The sequence below is a fragment of the Piliocolobus tephrosceles genome, chromosome 7 (genome assembly GCF_002776525.5).
Source record: "Piliocolobus tephrosceles isolate RC106 chromosome 7, ASM277652v3, whole genome shotgun sequence".
Lineage (NCBI taxonomy): Eukaryota > Metazoa > Chordata > Mammalia > Primates > Cercopithecidae > Piliocolobus > Piliocolobus tephrosceles.
The window spans coordinates 64,362,638-64,375,626 of record NC_045440.1 but is presented as its reverse complement, the minus strand read 5'-3'; the positions used below and the strand labels follow the sequence as shown (position 1 = coordinate 64,375,626).

Here is a 12,989-nt window from a genome sequence, read left to right as displayed (position 1 = left end):
GGCCATGTAAATGCAATATGGGGACCCCATTGTGAAAGTCTAATCAGAGTTATCTGTTTAACCTCTTCCTGCAGTCCACAATATCTTGCTGACCTCTGGCTTACTGCAAAACACCAGCAGAAGCAGAATGGACAAGTACAGAAAATTGATTAAGTCTGGACATAGAAGGTCTCCATACTGAAATACCAATGACAAACAAAGCAGTGAGACTTCACCAAGGTAGTTAGTATCCAGGCAGTATGGGCATCTTTGAAGATGACATTTGCAACATCTGAATCATCCAGTCAGCAGAAGTTGAATGTCCTTGTGCCAAGATCTGTTCTGGGCACCAAAGACTCAGCAGTGAACAAAGAGACAAGTTCCTCTTAAGCTTTTGTCCTAGTTAGGAGAGAAAAATTAAGTGGAGTTGAAGAAAGTACAGAGCGGATGCAGTGCCCTCCCTCCCAGGATGCCCTCAGAGCCTTCTCTGACTTCTCTGTGACCCAGTTGTGTATCAGTCAGCATCAAAGTGGTATTTATTTGATTTTCTCATATAAATTCCCAATCTGTTCCTCCTCTCCAATCCCACTGACACTACCAGCAGCCAGGTCTTCACCTTCACTTGCTTTGGTTACTAGACTAGTTCCTTATCTGGTCTACCTGCCATTGATCTCAACAACCACAGAAATGCCCCTTTCTACTTCATCTGAAAAACTTCTACTTAACCTTCAAAACCCCAATTCACCTGCTCCATGGAGTCACGCTCAGAAACCTCTTCGCCTCACATTCCAACACTGGTAAAACTAATTATACTCACTTCACAATTGATTTGTGTTTTGCTTTATTGTTTTTAGTGTTTTGTTTTGTTTTGTTTCAGAAATGAGGTCATCTCAATATATTGCTCAGGCTGGACACTCAAATTTCTGAATTCAAGCCATCCTCCCCCCTCAGCCTCCCACATAGCTGGGACTACAAGCACACACCACCATGTCAGGCCACAGAATTTATTAATTTAGTTAAGCTTCCAGAATATCAGTGCTATACTGTGACAGAATTCATTTATTCATTTGATAAATGGTTATTAAATTTGTACCCTGGACAAGGTGCTGTGGTAGGTGCTGGAGATGAAAGAGTGAATGAGGCAAACTAAGCCCCCCATCTCAGGGACCCAGCAATTCTACCTCCTCCTCTTGAAGATAGAGGTCATGTCTTGTTACCTGAGTGCTCCTGGCCTGTGGCCTGTGTTTGTGGTTTATTGAATGTCAGCCACATCGCCATAATTTGATCCAGAGAGAGGAGGAAAAGCTGACTTTGGCCAGGCCCAGCCGACCAGGTTCAATAACAGTATTAGGTAAATTCCCTACATCACCCAGTGCAGCAAAAGGTCCCTTCTTCCTTTCTCTAAAATGGAGAGGAGATAAATATACATCCTCGAAGGATTTTTAGTGTTTACCCCTTTATCCCACTGTTTTTAATTATATGTGGAAAAAAACATCCAGTTCCCTTCATGGCAAGCCAACATGTTTTAATCTTTGTTTTAAGGTAAAATCAGTCATTTTCTATCACCCACAAATATTTTCTTTAACTGTTATGCCAAAAAAAACTTTGAATAAAACAATTCCTAAATTTTCCCCTCAGGACAATTGTTATCATCTTAGCAGATTGTATAAGCATACAGATTGAGAGAAGATGCCAAGATCACAGGACGCTACAAGGTTTAAAATTTAAAATTGTTGCTCCTTCAACATAATGGCTTCCAGGTAATCAGCATGACCATCAGATACGAGAAAGAATGGGTGGTGCTGGTAAGGGAGGAGCTACTTTCAGGGATCGTATTATTAATGAAATGATTATAATTACTAAAATAAGGTGTAATAAGGCTATCTTAGTCAGCTTGGGCTGCCCTAACAAAATACTGTAGATGGGGTGGTTAAAACAACAGAAATGTATTTCACATGGTTTTAGAGGTTGGAAGTCCAAGATCAAGGATGCAGCAGATCCAGTGTCTGGTGAGGGCCCTCTTCCTGGTATGCAGATGACTGTCTTTCTCCTTGCATCTTTCCTGGTGGACAGAGATAATTGTTCACGCCTCTTCTGATAAGGATACTAATCCCATTCATGAGGGCTCCATCCTCATAACCTAACTACCTACTAAAGGCCCCACCTCCTAATACCATCAATTGGAGTTTTAGGCTTCAACAGTGGGACACAGTCAGTCCACAGAAAGCATTATTAAATAAGCATAAGAAATTATAAAAGAACCATATAAAGTAAGAGGGTCAGCCTAAATAAAACTTCACAGCAGAATAATAATGTCTTACATTTTCACATATGTCATTTTCTGCCAGGCCATCAGTTAAATGAGTACCTGAGCGGCTATATGCCTTACCAGAACTGTGCTTTCAGCATGATACAAATATTGAGGGAACTTATCAGAACTAGGCCTTTATTTTGCTTCTTCTATTTATTTTAGGATTAACTCATTCATTTTGCGCATTTATTCAACATTGTTAATATATATTATATGCCAGCCATTGTATCCTAGGCCTTGAAGATACAGAATAAAAAAACAATCATCCCTCCCTGTTAGGAGCTTATAGTTTGGAGTGAAGACAGATAAGAAAACCCTCATAATCCAGGGTCACATAAGCTGTGCCAGAGTTAAGTGTTGAAGACTGGGATCTCTCAAGACAAGCACAGAGTTTGATGAGGGGAACAGGGAAGGCTTTCCGGAAGAGGTGTGAGCAACACTAAGGGAAATCCAGAAAGGAAGTATCAGGACAGTGAAGGTACAGAGAGCTAAGAAAACCTAAAGCACTTCAGAGGGTGACACATTGTTGATATGGGTGTCAAAGGGGAAGAAGTGTTAGATAGAAGTAAGGGCTGTAGTGCCTGCATCACAGGGTTCCCCTTTACCAGGAGCCTTTGGAGAAGGTCAGTCTTGGTGTCAGGTAATCATAGGCCTCTCCTGGGCCATCCTGGGAACATGACCAAGTCTACACACCCTCCTCGGTCAACAGTGCAGAGTGGTATTGGTATGCTCTATTCAGTACCTTGCCTATGTCTTAGAACAAAGCAAGCATTCAACACATTTCAGTTGAATGAAATTTTAAGATAAACATTTGGGATATTGGTCCTGGTTTCATCTACTTTTTCAACCTTATGTTTTTATCTGATGTTAGTGTTTTTATCTCTAAAAATCTTTGAAAGAAAGTAGATTATAAATAAGTTAGGTAAATGCATTTTTTAAATACATCTTCTTGCTTTATCCTCACAACTCAGTAGGTAAGTAAAAAACAATACTAAAGTGCCATTTTAAAAATACGAAAATTAAGGACTTGTTATTCTGGCCAAGAAGGAGTAGGAAGGACTGGTTTTACCTGAAAGACTTCCCAGCCAGAACAACAAAAATACTGGAGGAAATGTATGAAACAACAGTTTTGAAGACACTGGATATCAAGTCATAAAGGCTAGGAATCCCTGAAGGGTAGAAAACAAATAAAAAACCCATCACTATTCAAGGTCCTTCCTTGAGAGAGGCTTCCAGGCCATGGAGAAGGGAAGGTGAGTCAGGCAGAACCCAGTGTCTCCCTGAGGTAAACAGATGAAGGTGAGAGTCAAGGGAATAAGTTTGATGTTTGAAGAACAGAGTGCTGGAGAGGAGAGAGTTGTACAGAGAGAGAACTCCAGTGATCTGCAGAGGGGCTCCCCTGAGTATTCAGCAAAGCACTGATCAGCTCATGCATGTGAGGAAAGTATGCTAGGCCAGAGGTAGAACCATCTGAGAGGATTAGAGGGAAGATTACCCAGAGTTCACATAGGGCCAAGAATGGTGCCTTCCTGCCCACACTACCCCCACTTCCCCCAGTCAGACTGGAAATCCTCATGATTCACAGGGCATTAGATAAAGTACCCGGAAGGGTCTTTCCTCACAAACAGGGTGAAATTAATGCTAGATTAAATGCAGCTCTACACTCACCTAACAAAGCTTAAAAGCAATACTTGAAAGGATCCCACTGAGTTTTAAATAACTTAAAGGCATCCCAGAACAAAGCTCAAGAAGATCTGTAGGACTAAAAACCTACTCAAGACCCAATAAGATAAAATTCACACCCTGTCAAAAATTATCAGGCATGAAAAAAAGCTAGAAAATACAACTGATAATGAGGAGAAAAATCAACAAATCAAAGGAACCAAGAACTGACATATGCTAGAGAATTAATAGAAAAGGACATGAAATCAGTTATTATAACTCTATTCCATATGTTCAAAAAGCTAGAGGAATAAAGGCATGGAAGATGTACAAAAAACCCCCAAATCCAACACCTGGAAGTGAAATCTACAATTTCAGAGATGAAAAATATACTGAATGAGATTAAGAACAGATTTGAACAAATATGAGTAGAGCATCAGTGAGGTCTGGAACACCTTCAAATGGCCCACTGGAGGAGTGGGAAAGGCCTAATGAAACTGGAGTTCTCAAAGGAGAGGAAAGAGGGTAGGGGACAGAGGAAACATTTAGTTGCAATGAAACCAGCAAGAAACAGGGAGAAAACACCAAGGCATATCTTAAATTACTAACAACAATGAAACAAAAACTTCCTCTTCATTATACAACAAGTGGGTCCATTCACAATGGTCAGACTTTATTCATACTAAAAAGGTTATAGAAATGGATTGGCAAGGTATGGACTGGGAGAGAAAGAAGGAGGAGAAATGAATATCTAGACATGAAGGTGGAGATGCAACCATGGAATCTTTAATAAAATTTTCTAACACTTCATGCACCTGACCAGTGTCACCAAGACCATGCTTCCGAGGGCAGTGAGGACACCCAACGTCACAGAGCGTGGAGCCAGCACTTTGGTTCAGGTCACTGTCTCACCTACTTTCTTTAGTCTGCCTTCTTCCTCTCAGGTCTTAATTTTTGACTTCTTGGGATTATTATCTTGGTCAGTGTTTTTCTTCTTATTCTTTTCCAGTCACTGGATTTTCTCTTGCTCTGGGAAAAAAAAAAAAAAAAAAAAAAAAAAGCTGTGTGGGGAGGGTAGTATATGTGGCATTTCCAAAGCTTATAAGACAAAGACAATTATCAATTATCTTTCCTTTTGCTCATTTGGCATTTGTAAAGTAGAAATTCCAGCTACTGCTTCATCACTTATCATTTATACACTGGAAAATGCTCATCATTCATTATTTATCTGATGAGTATCCTTGTTGATTTGCTTTTTCTTAAGGGATCTTTTCATTTCTTAGCTTGATTTTGCCTCTGTGATTTCTTATATTTCCATCTTAAATAATAATCAGAAGAACTATTGGTAGAAATCTAGAATGATATTTACTATCAAATTAAGTATACTTTTAGGAGTTTCCCTGCCTGCCCTACCTGTCCACTCCACATATACCTAAATATTGTTTCCACTTAAGTTGAAATTCTTAAAATATAATATAGATTTTATTTAACTAAAAAGTATTCTATACCCTATTATACACAAACATCAAGCAAGACCTACCTGAGGATATAAAAACAAGTAACATTGACACTTCTCGTAGAAAGTCCACAAACTAGAAGCAGAGTTAGGAAAGACAAAACTAAACAAAATTCAAGCCAAATCATTCTAAGTACTTCTTTATTAATGGGTATTTTTCTGAATAGTTTGTTCAGATACCAAAACAAAACAAAACAAAAACATTTCAAGTTACAAAATTATTGTTCTTTGTTCGAAATGAATTCAACATTAGTTGAGGCAGTATTCAGGCCTGGACTCATGAAATCCAACATGAATGTATGATTTTAAATAATGCTCTTAAAGTTTTAGTCTTAACTAGTATTATTGTATGTAAACATACACCAAAAATACATAAAAATTATTAGGGCTATATTAAGCTTATGAAACTTAGAAACATGCTATAAGTTAGTGGGCCAAGAAAAATGAGCATCTTAGAGCCTAGAAGTTTTGACATCTGGAAACAAACCTTGCTTTAAGCAAAACGGGCACTACTTACTTATCTGCTTATCTTTTTCTACTTACAAAATAATTGTTAGAAATGGTTGTGTCTAACAAATATTATTATACTTGTTCATAATACATTATTCATAGTGATGTATAGTCTTGACATAGTTGTAACCATGAAAGGCAGGCCATGCAGGGAAAGATACAACAGTTTGCCTTACAACTCCTTCTTGACCTCCTCACTTTCCTAAAAATTGCAAAGGTGAAGTAAATAGCTGTAGTGTTGCACTAACTGAATATAAAAAAAGGAAAGATGCCAAGGAGAACTATTAAATGTATTTTATAATTATTTTTTCTTTCCAATTCTCTGGACCAGCCACAGCCAGATCAATCATGCAGAAATCAGAAACCGTGGTTCAGATGACTGAGCAATCAGGGTGGCAGGGCTGCCGGTCCATTTGTCAGACTCAGCCAGAGAAGGACAGAGCCTAAAGGAGCTCAGTGGAAGAGTGAGCACGAGTTATGTTCTCTGGCCTTGGCAATGAAGGTAGAATGTCAAGGGGCAAATGGATGTCCGGGAGTAATGGGAAAAGAGAAGCGCCTGAGCCTGGGAAAGGAGCCATGAACAGTGGGGTAACTGAAAAGTGCCTGGGGACATTTGTGTATTATTTCTGAAAGAAAAAAAAAAAAGCTAGTTGCAGGAAAATAGCTTTATTTTCATTTCTGCACTGTTTTATAGGTGATTTCCATGGAAATACTTTTCCCCTCTAAACAATCCAGCATACATAGTCTGAGGATTTTCTCCTTTCTATCCTAGCAGCAGCGTTCATATCCTAACACTCCTGCAGTTAAAAGTGTTCTACTGTGCTTCATCATCTACGCCTCCTTTCTTTCCTTTGTTATGAATGCTCTGCCTAGCAAGACAAAAGATTCTTTCTAGAAATAGCAAAGAGATGGAAGTAGAGGAATGAGGGAAGGAAGGAGGGAGATTGGGAGGGGAGGAAAGAGGAGAAGGAGAATGAAAGGATACAGGAGGAGGATGAAGCAGGAAGGCGTGGCCTATGGCATCTTCGTTGGTCTATTGTTGCCTTTCTTTCTCTGGGTTGGCCTTGCTGATAGCTGCAGCCTAGGTAGGCTATAGCCTGCTGCTGCTGCTGCTGTTGCTGCTGCTGCTGCTGCTGCTTCAGGCGCTCTTCACCATTGTGATGCATTAATGAAGTGGCACTGCCCTGTCACACCTCATCAGCAGTCCTGTGCAGGCAGAATGAAATCACTCCTATTGACCCCCTGGCATATTTATAGGCTCTGTCTTTCTGCTGAGACTGGTAGTTATCACCTTCCCTTTCCCGTGTTGTGTTTATTCAGCAGCATGCTAAATCACACCCGGGCACAAGTGGAGCATTCATCAGGAACCACGAGCCCCTCTTTCAGTCTGCCAAACCTATCCAATTACTGAGGCTGGAAGAGCCTGCACAAACCCTTCTGCCAGGCAAGTTCTCTTGTTTGCACCCTCTAAAAATAATACCTTCTGAGCTCTGCACGCTTCCCCGTCCAATCTTCACATTGACTTTGAACTGGCAGAGCACTCATTTATCCTTCATTGGCTTTGTCTCCAAGACCCCCCTTTTCTTCTTAAACAATGAGAAAGAGATCCTGCATTTCTTTCTGGAGGGGATAGGGGAGGATGTGGGTAGATTCACTTCCCATTCTTCTCTCTATTTTCTTGGCTACCTCTTCAGATGTGCAAGTTGTACAGTCAAGTTCTTCTGAAGGGCAGCTGCACTCTGGTCCCATGCTGCCCTCTGTCTTTCTGTTTCTTGCTAAAGATGTTACAGAGTTCTTTAACCAGTAAGCTGGGAGAAACTGTTAAAATTACTGGAAAAATTGTGTCACTTTGGTTGAAAGTCATGAGAGCTAGATCCAGGCATTCCTTTAAAAGTTGACAGATGATGGTAAATTGTTTAAACGTATATATCTCTTATATATATTAATTTGTTAGGAGTTTTGGTTTTTTACCAATATTTTTACATTTTCAACTTTTCTTAATGTATCTTATTTTTTAGATTAGAAAAAAAGCAAAGATTAATGGTATTAAAGCTAAATCTGTGGCTTGCAATGCTTTCTGAAGCTATTACAATGGAATATTTATGATTTCGGATTTTTTTTTAATTATGAGAGATAGAGTTGTATAACAGCAACAAAATCTACCTAGGATTCAGAAAACCCGGATTCTTGTCCCAGCATCTTTGCCTCTAACTAGAATTGTGACCTTGTAAGTCATTAATCACTCTGAGCTTTAGCTTCCTTATCTATGGTTCTTTCTAGAGCTAACACATCCATACTTATAAGCATAGGACAGAACAAAGGGAGCCAGACCAAATGATCATTTGATTAATAGCCAAGCTATTTGTGAGACCTAGGACAAAGGTTTATTACTTCCCTTATCCCCAGAGACTAATGCATAATAGCTGGTAAAGCCACAGGAGTAACACGCAAAGCATACGGAAGACACCTAGATCAAGCATCAATCAACCTTACAGGGTGTGCTGGTACATACTTAACAAGTTCTAAAAAAAGAAAAAAAATTAAACTTATTTGTAGCCTTTGCCAATTTCTGTGCTGTAGATATCCTCCACCATGGTAAATTTCAAGCTACCAACTTGATTTCACTGATGGAAGAGCTAGAAAAAAATGCTACATAAATTCTTAAGAGTTCATACAAGGGCACACCCCACCTCCTTCCAGAGATCAACTGGGCTTTGAGTGGAAAATGGTAGAATTTCATTGAGAGCCAGAGATACAAGATGAAGACAGTAAAGAAAGGGAGCTTATCTTAATAGAGTTGTTTTGAATACTTCTCAAAAGTGTCATAGCAATATCTCTAACAACATTGAAAAAAGAGTAGGAAGTATTTCGATGCCTCCAATCTGTCTGGATATGTAATCTAAAGACAACTTAGAAGAAAATTTCTTTAAAATTTCAAAGTAAATTTAAAATGTAAACTTTGCATTCTATTTTGGGGATATCTGGGATGAATTTAATACAAAATAGTATAAAAATAGTAATATAAACATTTTTTGCAAATTGGAAAAAAAGCTTTTGTATACCCCTAGCATATCAACATGTAATTTCAATAAAAGACTCAAAACTCAAACCACAAATTGAAGGATTAGAAAGGCTTTTCCCATAAAGGAAAGAAGAGTGAAAGGGAAGGAGAGAAGGAAGGGAGGAAAGAAGAGAGATGGGAATGAAGGGTGGCAGGCAAAACAAACTATATAAAAACACTATCACATGGAAGAGATGATTTGAAAAGTGGATGCCACAATTGGGAAATTCTTGTTATCACTAAGCTCACCCTCACCCTCCATGGCAAAGAGGTTCCAAATTTCTGAGCTCACTGGCTCACTCATGAACACATTCTCATTTAAGTTACTGCTTATTTAGGCAAAATTTGAAGATCAACAGAGGAGGTATTATAAAAGCCCACGAATATGGCTGTGTTAACAGGAGTAAGTTGAGAGACCACAATGATAGCGGGAATCAAAAACAGACATACTGAATTATGAGGAGATAAGAGCTTTGGTTTAGAAGAAATTAATTCCGTAATGGTGTGAATATGCTTAGAGAGGAAAAGTGAGCACTAAGCTAGAGGCCTTGCTGCCTGAGTTGGAAAGGGAATATTTTGAATAATCTGTATGAATGGGCCAAAATTTTTCTGAATTGATGTTGGACCATTCACTTAAATCTCATAAATATTCAGGGCACATCTGTGAGTACAAAATCCCAAGTGGAACAGAAGTTGATGTAAGAAAAGGGGCAGGCACAGGAAGTGTGGTCAAAAATAAAGATAAGATCCTCACCCTAAAGAAGCTAACGATATAACAAGGATTCATAAGCTGCTATCTAAAGTACAAGGACAAATGACAGCTACGATAAAAGGTAAAAACACAATGCTGGAGTAATAAAACCCAGTGGAGAATTGAGATATGCACTGTGACCTGATTCTATTTCTATTCATAAATTCCTTTTTTTCTTGTAAGTGGTATATTTTGCTTACGTAGGAATAAGGTAGTCATTTTTATTTCAACTAGATACATCCAGCTTCACCACATTTTTTCTTTTCTCAAGTATCATTTAGCCATGAAAAAAGAACTTTCTGTATTACCAGCTAAGTCAAAAGGAGTTTACAAATAGCCTGCCCTTCTGAAGACCTTGCAGACCAATTCTTGGCGATGAGCTCACAGGGTTGTGTGGTCTGAAAACAGTTTCATATACTTCCCAGTGCTGAAGTGAAGATTTTGTTTTCAGGTTCTTGCCATGAGTCTAGAAATATATATATATATATGGAAAACACATTTTTTTTTCTACTGAGGAACATAATCCAGAACTTCACCTTTAAAAAACTGTTAATGTTCTGTTGAAATTTTCTGTAATTTTAAATTTTAATAATGCAATTCTAGTGTTTATTACTCAAAAATAGAGGAGCATATGGATGCGGCTAAAAAACAAAAATAAAAAACAACCACCACCTGGTCCACAAGTTGGTTTACCTGGGAATTCTCTACCCTTCACATAATGCCATTTATGTCACTCAAAGCCTGACACCTTATAGAAATCTAACAAATTTGATCTGTCAGTCAGGTGTATAGCTAAACATCCAAATACGTTAAAATTCCAGGCAATGGAATTTTTAGCTTTCTTATAACATTTTCTTGGCACCACAGCTAAGGACCGCATTCCAACCCATGTCAAGATGTAAAGCCAAGGATAGACAGTTTATCACCCCTCTCAAAACTTCCCCTAAGGTGAGGTTGTGATGGTTAATAAGTGAAATCCTGTAATACACTGAAACCATCCTTAAGCACTATATAAATGTGAACTTTTATTATAGCCCTGTTCCAATCTGCAACTCCATAACTTTATTTTCCCCTAGTTGTATATTTCCTCAAACATGGACCCTGCTCTAGTTAGGCTACTAATGAAAGATTTGTTTACATTTGCAGGTCTTGCAGAATTCTAAAGAACAAAGTCCAACCATCCCACCAATATTTTAAAGAATGAGATCTGTGTTAACACTTAAGACATTTTCCACGTTGACCTCATGAACCCCAAAAGAAAGATGAAAGAAGGCTGGAATTAATGAACTTAGGGAACCCGTAACACTCAAAAAATGTTTGATGCAAAAATGTGATATTTTTGGTAGGAAATTTCCATTGCTTTCAACAGATTTGGGAAGGGACCCAAAAGGTGACTAAACGCATCTGCATTTAAACCAAAATATCATTGACCTTACAATTCAAATAGAGCTTAATTTCGGTATTTTCTAATTTTTTTTTTTCCTGAAACATACCCCTGGTCTTTATGTGGTTGCCAATACTTTATGTTGTACAGAAATTTTTATGTTTATACATCTTAAATTGCAACTTTTAGTTAAAACATACAAACTATTATCAAATCCTATCTCAAATTTCAGTTTTATTTAAACTATTTTGGGCTTAATACATACTACCATTTAGAATTCTTATGATTCCCCTTTATATTTCAATTCCTTTTTCTTTTCTTTTTTTTTTTTTTTATTTTTTGGGGGGGTAGTCTCGCTCTGTCGCCCAGGCTGCAGTGCAGTGGCATGATCTTGGCTCACTGCAACCTCTGCCTCCCGAGTTCAAGCAATTCTCTGCCTCAGCCTCACGAATAGCTGGGATTACGGGCACCCGCCACCATGCCCAGCTAATTTTTGTATTATGACGTAACACATCAAATTCATGACCTGCAAACACAGTGGAAATGCAAAGGTGATTTTCTTCCCTTCACCTTCCCTTCTTTGCTCTCTATCCCATAAGAAATATTATTATGTTGAAAATAGCACTAAGTCAAAAATCAGTGTGATCACATCTTGTTTTATTCACTATATTCAGAAGCATAATTTCCATGGAGGAAGAATAACAAGTAAAAGTAAATAAACAATCAGCTTTTGATGTTTCTCTTAAATGCAATAATTTGTTCTATAATGAATTTGTGTTCATAAAAAATTTAAACCGTACCTAGAGATACAGTTGAAAATTGTTAGTGTAATAATACTGAAAATGACCATACTCTCAGACAATTACTTTATTTGTGTGCCCCAGGTGAAAATTTTTACACATTTATTTGAAAACTTTTTTACATAAATTCATTTCTTTCTCATCGATGTTTTTTAGAAATACATATTTTTTACAAAAATACTTTCAAAAATATTTCTAACACTCCAGTGTTATATAATGTACATGGAAAAGAACGCTAGTAATGCAAAGGCTTCATTTGTTGTTTTAAATTCAACTCTTACCTCCTCAAAAACAAACTTTTAAAGTTGCCTGATGGTTTATATCTAAAAATAAAAAATCATTATTTAAAAATTAAAAACAACCTCAGTCCCTTCAATAAGACAAGGAATAAAAACTGGTTTCTAATGACTGCAATGATACAGATTTTGAGTTAGCTCAAAGGTGGAGTTCAGATCTCTGGTTTCTGATTACACAGACATTAGATTTATTGATGTTAAGAAATAGTTGCCTGTGTCATTTATATTTGGGGATCTAGTAATAGCATTTTATTGCTACCTAAGACAAGACCTGCACGTGCATGTTTTCCCAATCTCACAATGAATGAGGATCTGAGTTAAGGCACCTGGGGAGCAAAGGAAAGGATAATAAAGCATCTTATGGGGGTCCTCAAGGGACTAATAACTCCAGGTGGTCTTAGAAATCATGGAGAATATCCCATCAGGAGCTCTTGGGAGGAAGCCAGGGATATGCAGCTGGTACAGCGTTCAAGTCCTCTTCACAAGCCGCCTCAATACACACCCTTGTCACTCCTCAGGGCAGCCCTGCAGTGAGCAGTAATTACATCACATTCTATAGATTATCTCTCTCCAAGTAATTTCTCAAATGTCCCCGTTAAGTTATATTTTGAAAGTCACAGACAATCAGCTAGGGAAAGACAATGAGAAGTGCAACTGGTAAGTACAGGGACTGAAATTAATCAGAGGCCATTGAGAACCCCTCAGGCATCCCGCCCCAT

The 12,989-nt window shown here is 38.1% G+C and overlaps 1 long non-coding RNA gene across 1 annotated transcript; it reads right to left on the bottom strand.

Moving 5' to 3' along the window:
• Nucleotides 1-1,906: 1,906 nt before the first annotated feature.
• Nucleotides 1,907-11,597, bottom strand: LOC111549227. Its single transcript, XR_003309600.1, has 4 exons — nucleotides 11,440-11,597; nucleotides 7,459-10,256; nucleotides 4,865-5,013; nucleotides 1,907-2,041 (listed from the first exon to the last, which is right to left on the bottom strand). It is a non-coding gene; the product is annotated as an uncharacterized LOC111549227 (long non-coding RNA).
• Between the last annotated feature and the right edge of the window lie 1,392 nt (nucleotides 11,598-12,989).